The sequence below is a fragment of the Pecten maximus genome, chromosome 10 (assembly GCF_902652985.1).
Source record: "Pecten maximus chromosome 10, xPecMax1.1, whole genome shotgun sequence".
NCBI lineage: Eukaryota > Metazoa > Mollusca > Bivalvia > Pectinida > Pectinidae > Pecten > Pecten maximus.
Window position 1 is genome coordinate 32,235,230 of NC_047024.1, and position 17,719 is coordinate 32,252,948.

Below are 17,719 nucleotides of genomic sequence, written 5' to 3' on the forward strand. Positions count from 1 at the left end.
TAAATAACATATTAAGGAATATATATCAAAATAACATACCAGGGAATATATATAAAAATAACATACCAAGGAATATATATAAAAAGCACATACTAAGGAATAGATATCAAAATAACATACCAAGGAATATATATCAAAATAACATACCAAGGAATATATATCAAAATAACATACCACGGAATATATATAAAAATAACATACCAAGGATTATAATATATTACATTTTTTGTATATCAAAATAACATATCAAGGAATACATATCAAAATAACATACCCAGTACTGTACATCAAAATAACATATCAAGGAATACATATCAAAATAACATACCAAGGAAAATATATAAAAATAACATGTTAAAGAATGTATATCGAAACAATATACCAAGGAATATATTTATAAATAACATACCAAGGAATATATATCAAAATATCATATCAAGAAAAATATGTCAAAATAACATACCAAGTACTATACATCAAAATAACATATCAAGGAATATATATCAAAATAACAAACCAGGGAATATATATCAAAAAAACATACCAGGGAATATATATCAAAATAACATATCAAGGACAATTAACGTTCTATTACTGATACATTCATGAGTAGTGGTTCTTGTTTATTATTTGGAACATCGTCTAATAAATCAAGACCGAGTAGCAGTGTAAGTAAGATCGAACACGTGTGTGTTCAAACTAGCTGAACCCAGACTGGGATTCCGTGTTGATGGTGTGATGTATGGTTATCCTCTACAGGTGAAATACAAAATTATACAGGATTAAGTAGGCACTCGGCAGACCCTGTGATAGCATACAACATCAAACAGGGTGAAAAATGAACATGGTAATTTGAAGAGAGAAAACCCTCATTTAAACATCGCGTTCAGTTTCTTTTAGCGGATCTTAAAATCCGCGTACAGACGTCTAAAAGCATTTTAACAATAATGGGTAATTTAATATGGTATAGATGACAATGACAAATCTGATTCCATAAGCCATTGTGTATTTCATGCTAACAAGCCAACACGGGTAAAACCGAGCGGGGAGTCTCGGCAGGGGGTCCTCTATAAACGTGGGTTCTTACTTTGATGTCCGGCCAACTTTTACGATTTCCATTACAGAAGTATTCCTCTACTTCAATGCAATATTCTGAGCCCTGTCGAGTTTTTTTTTAAGCGGCCGGAGACTGCTTCATCGTCTTTCCAACGTAATACACCTTTCCTTTGGAGTGGTAAACGATAAGAAAATGTCAGCGAGGAACGTGTAGATATCACTTCTCCGTTCTATCTTGTCTTCGTCTTCACATCTTGTGTTAGGGCAAATAGCTCACTTAATTCCATCCGACTTAAAACATACTTTCACACAAATAACTTTCTTAGACATAAAGCAAATGGAACGTTTGATGTAGAAGAATGTTTATTCCTTTTGCTTCTAGGTCAGATTATAAGGCAAATCGTATAACGTGAAGGTGTTACCCAAAATATGAAATATTTGTAAAACACGTTTAAGATATGGATCAGTGTTTACATTGATGAGTCGTAGAATTTTAATTTCCTTTCAAAAGTAATACGTTCACTAAATGGCCTTATGTTAAACAGTATCGCTGGTAAGAACCACCGTTTGGTGCAAAAATACAAATTACAAACAGTATCGCTGGTAAGAACCATCGTTAAGTGTATGAATACAAATTACAAACAGTATCGCTGGTAAGAACCACCGTTTAGTGCAACAAGAGGCCCATGGGCCTTAACCGTCACCTGAGATTTGAAATATTTCAGTTAATCTAATTGACCCTTTTTGGCCCCACCCATCAGTCCAAGGGGTCAGTCAGGGCCAACATGTGCATATCATTAAGCTGTCATCCCAAGCTGACAATTTCCCTATATAAACTATAGCAAAGTTTACCCTCTCCCAAGGGGCAAACGTGCGACCCCAGGGTCATGAAATTCACAATTTAAGTGAAGCACCATAAGACCCTTTCATCTATAAAAAGTATTTGATTCTACCATATCTCAAGTAGAGAAGACGATTTTCGAAATTTCAGTCAATTTGACCCTTTTTAGCCACGCCCATCAGCCCCAGGGGGTCAGTCAGAACCAACATGTGCATACCATCAAACTGTTATCCAATGCTGATAATGTTAACCAGGTTAGAATGAATTCCAATACAAATCCAACAAATGATAGTCAAAAATGTGATTTCCCTATAACAACTATAGTAAAGTTTACCCCCTCTCCAGGGGCAAACGTGAGACCCCAGGGTCATGAAATTCACAATTTTGGTAAAGCACCATCAGACCCCTCCATCTATGAAGAGTGTTTTATTCTACCATATCTGAGAGTAGAGAAGAAGATTTTTGAAATTTCCGTCAATTTGACCCTTTTTAGCCCCACTCCTCAGGCCCTTGGGGGTGGGAACCATATAATTCACAATTTTGGTCCCTAGAAGCTTTCTGCTAAATTTCATTGAATTTGGTTAAGCGGTTTTGGAGAAGAAGTCGAAAATGTAAATTGTTTACGGACGGACGACGGACGACGCACGACGACGGACAAAAGACGATTAGAATAGGTCACTTGAGACTTCGTCTCAGGTGAACTAAAATACAAAATATGAAATATTTGTAAAACACGTTTAAGATATGGATCAGTGTTTACATTGCTGCCCTGCAGGTAGGGCGTAAGAATTGTACCTGCTGCCCCCATTGCATGACCGTAAGAGGCGACTAAACTTGGGATCTTATCTTTTCTCTTCTCTCTTAACAACTTTCTTTTTCCTAATGTCTCCCTTGACAATGCCTCACTTTTGGCCTTTGAGTTGAGCGTTCGCCGCTGTGAGGAAGGTTTTGGGTTCTGTCCCCTAGCCGAGACATACCAGAGTCTTTAAAACTGGTAGTTGCTACTCCTGCTTAGCGCTCAGCATATTTGGAGTGGGACGACTGGTTCGCCCGTTGTCAGTATAATGTGACCGGGTGGGTTGTGCTGCTGGATGTCTTCGGCAGTATGCTTCAGTGAGATAGCACTATAAATCGGCAAAAGTTCCGGCCTATCACAAGGAGACTTATCACGAACATACCGCAGCCTCCCAAAACACACATACGCACTCACCACACCATGCATGTCGCACGCACGGGAGACCGTCCTTAAATGACCTTAGCTGTTAATAGGACGTTAAACAAAATAAACCAAACATTACATTGATGAGTCGTAGAATTTTAATTTCCTTTCAAAAGTAATACGTTCACTAAATGGCCTTATGTTAAACAGTATCGCTGGTAAGAACCACCGTTTGGTGCAAAAATACAAATTACAAACAGTATCGCTGGTAAGAACCATCGTTAAGTGTATGAATACAAATTACAAACAGTATCGCTGGTAAGAACCACCGTTTAGTGTATGAATACAAATTACAAACAGTATCGCTGGTAAGAACCACCGTTAAGTGTATGAATACAAATTACAAACAGTATCGCTGGTAAGAACCACCGTTTAGTGTATGAATACAAATTACAAACAGTATCGCTGGTAAGAACCACTGTTAAATGTATATGCATAGCTACAGGGGTGAAGAAAAACAAAAAACAAAAACAAAAATTGTAAAACTGAAAACAGTTATATTACATATTCGCTATATAATTACTTATTGATTACAAAATGACGAAATGTTTCTTTTTCTAGGAACAAGTTCAAGTACACTGTTTATGAAACAGAACAATACGATATGTACAGTGTTGTTGTCTACTTTACACTTCTGTTGCCATGTTTAATACTTTTTGTTGTCCTGTCTGGCCCCTATAGAAGTTGATGAGGTTTTCACATTGCTGAACTGTACCCAAAGTCATACGATCACATACACTGAGAGATTTATGTTAATACATTTCCAATTTGACTAAGTAAACAGGTGTCCAATCATTTAAAGGCATCTAACAAAAGAGAATAAGTTATACGTCCAATCCATTTAATTACCTATAATAAATTCCAAACAATACTAACTAAACTATATACATACAATACAACATAAATGCTCATTTTAAAATATGTTACGAGTGTGACGTTGATAAATCTACATCTGTAGTCTACATACCCAATTTTCATTTCGTCCAAATCGTATAATATTTTTTCCGGCCAATTAAAGGCAAGGCAATGGTGACCAGTTTGAATGACGTCATCAAAAATCCCAGTAAACCCTTCCTACCCTACATACTCAGATCATGACATGTGGAGATGTGGAGTTTTGCTGAAAAGGGGATACGGAAAATCAGAAACGGAGCAAAAATTAAAATTAGGTATGTGGACTTTACAATATCATACTTTGAATTGAAATACACGATCTCGTTATCACACAGCCGCTGTACTAAACAGAGTAGCATGCGAATACTTATAGTTGATATCACTCGTAATTTTGAATTTCAATCGAACTAGACCAAACCCGTATAAAACAAATTCTCGCTATCATTTTGATATCATAATTTCATCAAAGTATAAGAGGGCATATTACTGTGCATATGTATATAGGTATCCAGTGCAGTAAGTGCAGAGTTCCTAAAGAGTTCTAGCGTGATAATTTGGTGATCAGAAGTACGTTCACAGTAAGAACATAAGTGAGACAACAGTTCCTTCAATGAGTTTATCAATGAGCTCCGCTATCTTGAAAACCATTCACTTTATACAATTGTGGTACAATAATAATACTGAAATCTCCATTCACAATCAAACTCTAAAACATAATATTGAAGAGGCATCTTGAAAATTTGAAACTGTACCTGTTTTCTACCCAAATAACCAGTACAAAGCCCTATTTTCGGCCGCCGATTATGAAGCTGAAACACTGTACTACATGAAATATCTGTGTGTATTTGCTATCGTGATTCGGAGGTGTCAAATTATTTCTTTGGTAGAAACGTTCGTGGTTAACCCATGCGAATATACATACAACAATTTTCGTTGTATTTATATTCTTGGTCCAAAAGCAACCTCGAAAACAACGAAAGTATATACACAACGAAAGTTTCATTTTGTAAAGTGCATGCGATGAAAAAAACTCGTGTAATAATTATAAATATATATATAACATACCAGGACGTTAACTGAGGTTTCATAAGAACTCCATCCGGAGATTCTGACAACAACAAATGAGAAATGCAAAAAGCGGTCTGTTTACCTAGAGGCTATTGGTGCGTTTCGACTGATGACAAAGGTTTATCGGGAAACATTACCCATAGTGTACTGTTATTCATTGGCGCTGAACATCACAGACGTTTACGAGACTGTCGGATTTCTGCGTGAAAAAAATAATACATGAATGCATTTGAGATAAAACCCTAGGCGTTATCGCTTATGCTGGAGCAGATGATACGACGAACGAAGATGAAAGCGTTGTCTTTTAGAAGTTAAACACCACTCTCGGAACGATCAGTTTTATATCTCGATTGATTGGAATAGGCTTCTACTAATGTCATAAAAATGTATTCAATTGGCATTGTAAATTGTGCCTTTTAAGTGGTATTTTGACTTGAAATAAACATTTAAGCAAGTTAGTCTGTGTTTACCTGCCAAACAATTGCAGTAAAATTATGCATATACATTGCAGCCTACAGCGATAATATAGCAGGGCTCCAACTTCAAAGACAACTTTGGACGCGCTCCAGGTGGTATCACGTCTCTTATCGCGGAAGGCAGGGAGATACACCAGGCCATACCGTTCTCTCAGGCTAGGAGGCGCACTCACATTCAACACAGAAAGAGTTTGACCACAATCGGGTAAACAACAAATGATACTACTGGAAGAACATTCGATATCAAACAGGTCTTCCCTTTGAATCTTGAGAACTACTTTACTTTAGGGTGTGAGCAGGGACAGTTAAACAGCAGGAAAAGTGAGGAAAATGTCGAACGTTTTAAAACGCATAATATTAATATGACGTCAGTTATCCAAATTAAAAGGCATATCCTCTCTTGAAAGCATGTTATATGGAACTCAAAATTAATAAATGCTTCAAAAATAGCAGATTTATTATTCGTTTGTTACACAATGTACTTATTTAGTTTATGGTTTATTTTTTATTATTATTAATCATTGATGTTGTTGTTGTCTTTGGTTTTAACTGGAGTTCAGATCGTGCTTACATGTCTTATATTTCGCGAGCGATATAGAATGGCACCAATTACCGTTAAATCAGTATATCCCAGAAAAGGCGTTTAATAATGCCAATTGATAGCTTTGACAGTACATGTATGATATTCGTTTGAAGATTTACAACGTTAACGCATATAACACTTAAATATGAAATCCGCATGGACATTGCTGTTTTTGCATGAGACACACTTTACGAGGAATAAGATAAACCCTCTATTATATATGTATAAAATAGAAACTTACAGACAGCTGGGTTTTTGGTAAATGTTTCAAAGGTTCACAGTAGAGGGTAAGCTATTCCGAAAAGGATCTAGGTCCCTTTTAAAACAACTTCTTGTCTAGCGGAAGCAATTTTTTCTCCGACAGCTTTGATAGTGACGAGTGGTAAAACGCAACATGCTCCTGTCAGTATCCAAAAGTGTTAATTCCTTGGTTAGTGTCGCGTACATAGGCGTAGATAAAATGTTCACGAACATGCAATGAATTCAAAAATTCTGTACTGCAGGACTGTATATTGTACATGCTACCAATGGAATAAATCAAATACTGATGTGTCGTGACGTGCTCTCTCTCTTGAGTACGGGTCCGTGTAGAATGTTCTGGAAACGTTTTAGAGATTCCACAGAGCAGGACATTCACGAACTCTAAATGAAAGGTAACAAGCGAATGCAATAACATCGCAGGGCATCTGTTGTGATAAATTGCCGGATGCAATTTGGTCTGTTAAATTTCCTTAATTGCTAAAACATTAACCTATTTTCCGAACTAAGCTTAAGCATACCTTTGCAATCTGTCCAGGTAATGATGACCTTTTAGACAAGCTTGAAGACTGGGTGTTCTATCTGCTCTGTACAGAGTTGTATATCTTTATTTGTGTGGCAATGCGACAGCGAATGTTATACCAAAGATAGATCTTCCTGAATGGTTTTCAGTGATGACGATGTATGTGGCCATATCACCGACCCAATGCGAACGGCAAAACATATTTCATCCGAGTAGTGCTATTTCCTTTCGCAACTCTGCCGTCACTCTATAAAGATTGAACCAACCGAAACAAATCCCCTGGCTTACAAAGCATTATGGGTATTATCCAGGGTGGAAATGACGCCATTACGGATCTAGAACGGTCACCTTACTAGCATGAGCTGTATATTACGGGATGGACCAGATGTAGCTTGGTACCATGAGTACTGTTAGTATAGAGATCCCTGAGAGTTATCAGATGTAGCTAGGTACCACGAGTACTGTTAGTATAGAGATCCCTGAGAGTTCTCAGATGTAGCTAGGTACCATGAGTACTGTTAGTATAGAGGTACCATGAGGACTGTTAGTATAGAGATCCCTGAGAGTTCTCAGATGTAGCTAGGTACCATGAGTACTGTTAGTATAGAGGTACCATGAGGACTGTTAGTATAGAGATCCCTGAGAGTTCTCAGATGTAGCTAGGTACCATGAGTACTGTTAGTATAGAGGTACCATGAGTACTGTTAGTATAGAGATCCCTGAGAGTTCTCAGATGTAGCTTGGTACCATGAGTACTGTTAGTATTAGAGATCCCTGAGAGTTCTCAGATGTAGCTTGGTACCATGAGTACTGTTAGTATAGAGATCCCTGAGAGTTCTCAGATGTAGCTAGGTACCATGAGTACTGTTAGTATAGAGATCCCTGAGAGTTCTCAGATGTAGCTAGGTACCATGAGTACTGTTAGTATAGAGATCCCTGAGAGTTCTCAGATGTAGCTTGGTACCATGAGTACTGTTAGTATAGAGATCCCTGAGAGTTCTCAGATGTAGCTAGGTACCATGAGTACTGTTAGTATAGAGATCCCTGAGAGTTCTCAGATGTAGCTTGGTACCATGAGTACTGTTAGTATAGAGGTACCACGAGTACTGTTAGTATAGAGATCCCTGAGAGTTCTCAGATAAGAAGTGAAGATTCGATACTGGGCGGACTTCTTGACCATATTAGCACGTTTGTAAAATCGACACTGACCCCGTATATTATTCATTATTGAGGCAGTACCGCAAGACCGCGTGCGGAATCTTTTCGACTATAAATAACAGTTCCGAGTAGATTGATACTCTGTTTAACAGTTATTTTGATCACAAAACTACGACAGCTATCAATGTTATACAATTATCCACCTGTTTTCCGCTGAATTCAATGATTTATCAACTCGAGAAAATGATCGGAAAATATCATTTTCGAGGGTTAATAAATCATCGTATTCACCTAAAAACAGGTCGATAACTGCTTTATTATATGACAAAACTTCAACATTTTCACATTACAGAATGATTCTCATTTCCTGTTATAGGATTGGATAGATAATAGTGATCGACAAGAGAAAAATTCATAATGACAATAAATAAGACAAAATTAGCAATGAAATAAAAACGTCGTTACCTATTATTGCTTAAAATTCAACAAAATGTAAATGTAACAACATTTACAAATTCAGTCTGCTAAACTCTGTCTGGGATCACATATATGCATGCATTTTTTGACGTCACGGATTGTGGGAAAGTCCCTTGTTACTATATTTGGGTACGAACTCGAATTGTTGGATTGTTATATCACCCTGTAGCGCGGATTCGTTGTTGATATAAAAATTGAACAAATTGCGAATGATTTGAATTGGCCAATCACAGTCAAATAATAAACATATGTAGTATATGCTTTGGTTAGGTTCTTTGTATGTCCTCGCAACAGCGAAGGTCATTTAAGGGCGGATATCAAGAATACATCAATAGTTATGGTTTATTTCACGATGGGTGTGAAAGAGACACAAACAGTCAGGGTGTTATGAAGTCGGTGGCAAGGAGACACCAACAGCCAGGGTCATATGAGGACGGGTGTCGAGGAGACACAGACAGCCAGGGTCATATGATGACGGGTGTCAAGGAGATAACAACAGCTATGGTCATATGAGGACGGGTGTCGAGGAGACACAGACAGCCAGGGTCATATGGGGACGGGTGTCAAGGAGACACCAACAGACAGGGTCATATGAGGACAGGTATTTAGTGAGACACAGACAGCCAGGGTCATATGATGACGGGTGTCAAGGAGATAACAACAGCCAGAGTCATATGATGGCGGGTGTCAAGGAGATAACAACAGCCAGAATCATATGATGACGGGTGCCAAGGTGTTAACAACAGCCAGAGTCATATGATGACGGGTGTCAAGGAGACACCAACAGCCAGAGTCATATGATGACGGGTGTCAAGGAGACACCAACAGCCAGAGTCATATGATGACGGGTGTCAAGGAGATAACAACAGCCAGAATCATATGATGACGGGTGTCAAGGAGACACCAACAGCGAGAGTCATATGATGACGGGTGTTTAGTGAGACACAGACAGCCAGGGTCATATGAGGACGGGTGTTTAGTGAGACACAGACAGCCAGGGTCATATGAGGACGGGTGTCAAGGAGACACCAACAGCCAGTCATATGATGACGGGTGTTTAGTGAGACACAGACAGCCAGGGTCATATGATGACGGGTGTTTAGTGAGACACAGACAGCCAGGGTCATATGATGACGGGTGTTTAGTGAGACACAGACAGCCAGGGTCATATGAGGACGGGTGACACCAACAGTATACAGGAAAAAAGGATAGAATAAAGTTCCCAATTGTTGCCAAGAATTTTGGACAATTTTGATGTATTTAAGTCCTGTAGCTAGGAGACACAGAAATAATCCCAAAATTCTTCAGAGGGCACAAGATCAATTGACTCGTAAGGAGAGAATACTGCAGGCCTTATTTAGGGAGTTGGTTTGTTAAGTAAAATTACGACTTTCTTTTTAATTTATTTAGTAAACTTTGACGTTTTTAGTGTATTTAGTAAACTTAGTAAATGTATGACTTTCTTATTGAGCAAGTTTGGTAAACTTCCGAATTCCATTTTAGTGGGTTTAGTAAACTTACGACTTTCTTCCTAGTGAGTTTAGTGAACTTGCGACTTTCTTTTATCGAGTTTAATAAACTTAAGACTTTCTTTCTAGTGAGTTTAGTAAACGTAATATTTTCTTATTGAGGAGTTTAGTCAAATGACGACTTTGTTTTTAGTAAGCTTAGTAAACTTACGACTTTCTTTTATCGAGTTTAATAAACTTAAGACTTTCTTTCTAGTGAGTTTAGTAAACGTAAGGCTTTCTTTGTAGTGAGTTTAGTAAACGTAAGGCTTTCTTTGTAGTGAGTTTAGTAAACGTAATACTTTCTTATTTGGTGAGTTAAGTGAACTAACGACTTTGTTTTTAGTGAGTTTAGTAAACGTAATAATTTCCTTTTAGTGAGCTTAGTAAACTTACGCCTTTCTTCCTAGTGAGTTTAGTAAACGTAAGACTCTATTTAGTGAGTTTAGTAACCGTAAGACTCTATTTAGTGAGTTTAGTAAACGTAAGACTCTATTTAGTGAGTTTAGTAACCGTAAGACTCTTTTCAGTGGGTTTAGTAAACTTACGACTTTCTTTTATCGAGTTTAATAAACTTAAAACTTTCCTTGTAGTGAGGTTAGTAAACGTAATACTTTCTTATTGAGTGAGTTTAGCCAACTGACGACTTTGATTTTAGTAAGCTTAGTAAACGTAATAATTTCCTTTTAGTGAGCTTAGTAAACTTACGACTTTCTTCATAGTGAGTTTAGTAAACGTAGGACTCTATTTAGTCAGTTTAGTAAACTTACGACTTTCTTTTATCGAGTTTAATAAACTAAAGACTTTCTTTCTAGTGAGTTTAATAAACATAAGGCTTTCTTTGTAGTGAGTTTAGTAAACTTACGACTTTCTTTCTAGTGAGTTTAGTAAACGTAATACTTTCTTATTGAGTGAGTTTAGTCAACTGACGACTTTGATTTTAGTAAGCTTAGTAAACTTACGACTTTCTTTTATCGAGTTTAATAAACTTAAAACTTTCTTTCTAGTGAGTTTAATAAACGTAAGGCTTTCTTTGTAGTGAGTTTAGTAAACGTAAGGCTTTCTTTGTAGTGAGTTTAGTAAACGTAAGGCTTTCTTTGTAGTGAGTTTAGTAAACGTAATACTTTCTTATTGGGTGAGTTAATTGAACTGACGACTTTGTTTTTAGTGAGTTTAGTAAACGTAAGACTTTTTTTAACTGAATTAAGTTAGTGAAATCTCTAGTTTAACAATACAATACGTTTTTCGTAAATGATAAGTACTAAGTAAGATGATCGAGTGAGATAGGATGAGTTAACTTGGAATAGCTTAGCGTAGCTAGGTTAATATTCTGCGAGATTTTAAGCTAATAATTACTTAAATCATAGTCAAGTGACGCGACAAATGACATTTTTGGCAAGAAAATGAGAACACAGTTCTGGTTGTGTGACGTTTATGTGTTCTGCGCATGTCTATTTAATATCCATATAAATAAAAAAGAGAGGTTTATGGCGGTATGTTCCACGATAACTGTTAGAATAGATAAATGGCTTCATCACAACTGTCTCGGTTCACGAACATGATTTCAACCGAGTCTCTAAGCTCAGAATATTAATATTTAATCTCGTTTGTTTATATGTAGCGAATTACTTCAAACATAAATCCAGCATATCGAAGTATAGCGAGACGAAACAATTCGTGGCAAGTTTTTTTTAAATGAATGTTGTTTAAATAATTGTTATCGTGCATATTGCTGTAAACAGTTATCCAAGATTTAATCTGAACGCAGCGAGATATCAATTGTATTTTAATCAGATCTGGAACGAAAAAGGCACTAAAACTCTACCATGACGACAGTTTTTGGCATAAAAAGTGAAGATAATATTAAATACAATGCTGATATACAACACCCATTATATACATTACATACAAAATTTAATGAGCTAAACTTCTGCCAAATATATGCAAGGACAGTCGGTCCTGAATGCTAATATATTTGATATCTAATTCTAATAACATTATATTTAAACACTCTACATGCATTTATCTATTATAGCTTCTTGATGCCAGTTTGTGGTTACATCATTTGGTCCCTATGAGGACATATTCATCGAATTAAGAAAATCATATACATGTAAAATGTTGCATATTATCTTTAAACATGACAACAGGGTAGCTTAGGCTCTAATATATTTATATATACAGTACGAGGAGGGTGATTTGGCCCTCCTCGTACTGTATATTAAGGAAATCCTGCTTCTTCTTGTCTTAGTGAAAGAATCTTTTACGTTTTTACCCCAAAACAATTTTATTTTGAGAATGAAAAGAATTGTTTCGATCTCTTTGATCTATTTGAACTGGCCAAGGCAGTATCCTGGATTATAAAAACATGAACTCGATGTACATGTGAAAATTGGCGGGTGTTTCATCGTCACTGACGTCGAACGATTACAGATCACTGGGTATATATCACATCAAATATCACAGCAAAATAAACTCAGATTTATAAATAAGCATGTACAATGACATTGATGCGCCGCAAGTCACCGAAATAGAGTTACGTGTAGATGATACCGGGAGTGCGTGGTGACATTAAATACATCATTTGTCGTCAAGTGTAGTACTTGACTTCTCGAAAGGTCATTCATTACAAAACCAACCGGAATGTCGCAAAGATATGTGTATCAGATGTGAACAGGCTGCATGCATACGCTTGTAATTCAAAAAGTCAGATAAAACAATTTCTGACAGCCGCTCTTCTTATAAACTAAAAAAACCATAAAGACCTATATATATATATTTTTTTTTTTTTCATTTCAATACATGCTCGGATTGACACGTAAACACAACAATTAACGGCAGACCTCGATATGCTTTTCTTATATTTGGTTGAATTAACAAACGAAAAGTTACTAAAGGATTCTTAACTTATCCATGTCTTAAAAACAAAAATCGCCAGTCTATAAAGTGATCAATCAGAGAGGAATGTGAAAATTATACACGATGATAAAAACATAATGAGATGTACTTTGTTTCTCAATAAACCCATTAGGTTTCGTTCATATGTGGGCATGTGTCGCTTCCTCGGTAAAACCATACCGACCCAGACAGTACCAATTATAAAGAATTGTGATAGCTTTATCAAATTTAAGTGCGTATACTTTTAAAATATCGTTATTAACATTAACTTATAAAAAATTCCTATCCTGTTTTTACTCTAAGTTTTTGAGCAATTACTCATGGAAATATAATTCAAATGTTTCATGAAAACATGATAAATAAGCAAACTGTTATATATCTCAGACATTATCAGGTACATGGTAAGGGAGATGTTTTATGTAATTTTAGACTATGTTCTAAAGCTAATCTTCGGAATCCGAAGCCGCCGCCTAGCGTCATGCAAGCCATGTGGTGTACTGCTTTGTCCCGCATTGATCGCAGACGTTTTATAAGCAATTAAATTGCTAATAAAAATTTAGTAAAGCCAACCAGAGCAGGATAATACATCATTTTAGGCCTCGATATTATCTAATTTCAAATCCAGATATAACAATAATAGTCACATATTTCAATTATAAAATCTACCCCCGCTATCAGTGTACAATACCGAGGGTGATAAAGGTCCGTGGTGGGGAAGTACCGAACAATAATTGGGAATCCCTCCAGGTTTTACCTTTCAAAGGAATAAGATTATGTTCTCACTTCAAAGACACTGTGAATGACAAATCTCCCGGTGATGATAAGTTGTACAAGTTACATCTGTCGTGGACGCCTCATCGTTGTGCTGTAAACATTCCGAATATGACTCTCTTTACCGTAAACATTCCAAGTATTAGGTTATACTTATTACTGTAAACAATGAAAGACGCCATATTTTGCCATAATTATCATAATACGAAATCGTAATTTCTATATGATCTATTACTGTAAATATTCTAAACATGACATGTTTAAGCGTCGGCGTCACTATAGACGTATTACCGTAAACATTCCAAACAAAAGAATGACCCGAGTGGGGTTCCGAATGCTGTATATATATATAAACACAATCAATACTCCAAATAAAAATGGTTATCATTAACTATAATAAATCATTACAAGATATATTATAGTTCACATTCTTAAAATACAAAAATACAATGAAAATAAAAAAAAATAAAACAACAAAAAAACTTTCCTAGTGTGACAGCAACACCACAAGTCACCTCGGTAATCTGACCGTGACATCACATGTTAAGTCGGTAGTCGGACCGTGACGTCACAAGTCATCTTGGTAGTCGGACCGTGACGTCACAATTCACCTCGGTAGTCGGACCGTGACATCACAAGTCACCTCGGTAGTCGGACTGTGACGTCACAAGTCACCTCGGTAGTCGGACCGTGACATCACAAGTCACCTCGGTAGTCGGACCGTGACGTCACAAATCACCTCGGTAATCTGACCGTGACATCACAAGTTAAGTCGGTAGTCGGACCGTGACGTCACAAGTCACCTTGGTAGTCGGACCGTGACGTCACAAGTCACCTCGGTAGTCGGACCGTGACATCACAAGTCACCTCGGTAGTCGGACTTTGACATCACAAGTCACTTCGGTAGTCGGACCGTGACGTCACAATTCACCTCGGTAGTCGGACCGTGACATCACAAATCACCTCGGTTGTCGGACCGTGACATCACAAGTCATCTCGGTAGTCGGACCGTGACGTCACAAGTCACCTCGGTAGTCGGACCGTGAGATCATAAGTCACCTCGGTAGTCGGACCGTGACGTCACAAGTCATCTCGGTAGTCGGACTTTGACATCACAAGTCACCTCGTTAGTCGGACCGTGACATCACAAGTCACCTCGGTAGTCGGACCGTGACATCACAAGTCACCTCGGTTGTCGGACAGTGACATCACAAGTCACCTCGGTAGTCGGACCGTGACATCATAAGTCACCTCGGTAGTCGGACAGTGACATCACAAGTCACCTCGGTAGTCGGACAGTGACATCACAAGTCACCCCGGTAATCGGACATGACATCAAAAGTCATTTCAGTAGCCGGACCGTGACCACCAAAATCACCTCGGTATACTTACCTGTCATATATACATTATTGGCCAGTGCTGGCCAAAACATATTAGTGTGATAGTCTGTGGTGATTTAAAGATGGTGATCGAGGAAGAGGTTGATGAAGCTGAAGGACAGTGGCGATGTACTATACTATTTCTGCTCACACTTGGTATACGGTATACCTGTTGAAGTCCAATGTCATTTAAGAGGATTACAGGGCTGTAAAATTCAAATGAAATACTTTGATCACTTCCATATGTAGGGTTTAAGCTTATATCTGGCTTTTATGTGGACATAGTTGATCCCTTCCGTGCACAATGATGTCAGGATGTTTACTTTGAAGATGGCGACGTGGAGATTGCATGCCACTGTCCCGGAGTCGAGTCATTAAGCAGTTATTTTACAATGACCGCATTAGAAGCAGGTGCGAGATTTCTCACGGTAGGTGTGAGTATATATGTCAGGTATAACAGTATCACACATCACCAAGGTGTCATTAGGTGTGGTCCATTGGAGGACATTATTTTTTGTCACATGAATCTGAATTTCGTGAATACAAAGTACATGTATGTTTCTTTTCTCCATGTTACGGACCTGAATCATCCCTTAAATACAGGACAAATATTTTCAACTTAATTAGTATTCTACAGGCGAAACAAGGGGAAGAGATACCAACAAACAAAAAATATCTCTAAAGTATTCGTTTCCATGTTGAAACTGAAGTTGTTATGTAGGTAGGTGTGGTTATAATTTAGAATTACGTACTGAGGAATTTTACCGCTATCGCCGACAGAACATCCAATGTAATGGGATTGCGATCAAAAGTGTGGCGAAGATATTACTAACGAAGTATCAGTCAGTCACCCCACCAGATACCCCGTGGAGTTGGCTTTGAACCGTCATTACACAATATCTACAAATCACCTGTATGGGCATTATAATAGGTATATACACTCATTTTAAACATAGTGAAAAAAATAGTTTACATCTTATCAGAACATCCAAGCAATGCTGGCGAGACATCGTTAGAGTTTCGGCACATTCATTAGCTACACTGATCGAAATCCAAATAAATAGAGATATGGCGCGATAAAATGTGGGTAGAATAGAAATTAGAAAATATCTTATGTTTATTAATTTTAGCTGAGGAAATGAAATTGATATAAACAACTGTAAATAGGTACGTTACTTCCTGATGAAGATGCATGTAAAATTTGTGATTTATTTTTCATTTGAAATAGCACATTAATATTCGTTATCGAAACACTAACTTACCTCATCGTAACCAGTACATAATCAAACCGTCTTTTAACGTTTTCACATGAAGTATGATACGCATATACAATTTAATTCTAAAAAAAAAAAAAACATGAAAAAAAACTAAAATATAAATCTGATGAAGCCGTTTCGCTTTCAAAATACACATTTATTTCGTCTGTTTTAAAGATCGATCAATGTATAAAATAAACTGAATTTTACTCATTCTTTCAGTTCGGATAGCAAGCTGTGATGGGTTTTAACGGTCATTTAAGACAATCTCAGGCAGAAATATCCGCAAGCATTGCCTGTATCACCCAAGAGTTGAGACAACCCGAAAACGGAAGTCGGCAAGGAATTGTCGCGTGATGATTTCTATGTTCCCATGTTTAAATAATTTAATGGTAATTTCTTTCTTTTCTAGATAGTTAAATATATAAAGTACTGATGTAATAATTCATATTCAATATATAAAGTACTGATGTAATAATTCATATTAAGTATGTGTTCTGCTTTTAGTGAACTACAATCAACGGGATCACCAGGTATATCAACGGAACCACCAGGTATATCAACAAAACCACATCAACGGAACCAGCAGATACATCGATGGAACCATCAGGTATATCAACAAACCACCAGGTACATCAACAAAACCACCAGGTATTCCAACGGAACCATCAGGTATATCAACGGAACCATCAGGTATATCAACGGAACCACAGGTGTATCAACGGAACCACGGGTGTATCAACGGAACCACTACATGTAGGTTTATCAACGGAACCACGGGTGAATCAACGGAACCACTACATGAAGGTATATCAACGGAACCACCAGGTGTATCAACGGAACCTCTAGTTGTATCAACGGAACCATCAGGTATATCAACGGAACCACAGGTGTATCAACGGAACCACGGGTGTATCAACGGAACCACTACATGTAGGTATATCAACGGAACCACGGGTGAATCAACGGAACCACTACATGTAGGTATATCAACGGAACCACCAGGTGTATCAACGGAACCACCATGTAAATCAACGGAACCTCTAGGTATATCAACGGAACCTCTAGGTATATCAACGGAATCTCTAGGTATATCAACGGAACCACCATGTATATCACGGAACCTCTAGGTATATCAACGGAACCTCTAGGTATATCAAACGGAACCACCATGGCATATCACTCGAACCTCTAGAGGATATCCACGGAACCTCCTAGGTATATCAACGGGAACCCTCTATGTATATCAAACGGAACCTCTAGGTAATTCAACGGAACCACTCTAGGTATATCACGGAACCATCTAGGTGATATCCACGGACCCACTCTAGGTATATCAAACGGACCACCATGT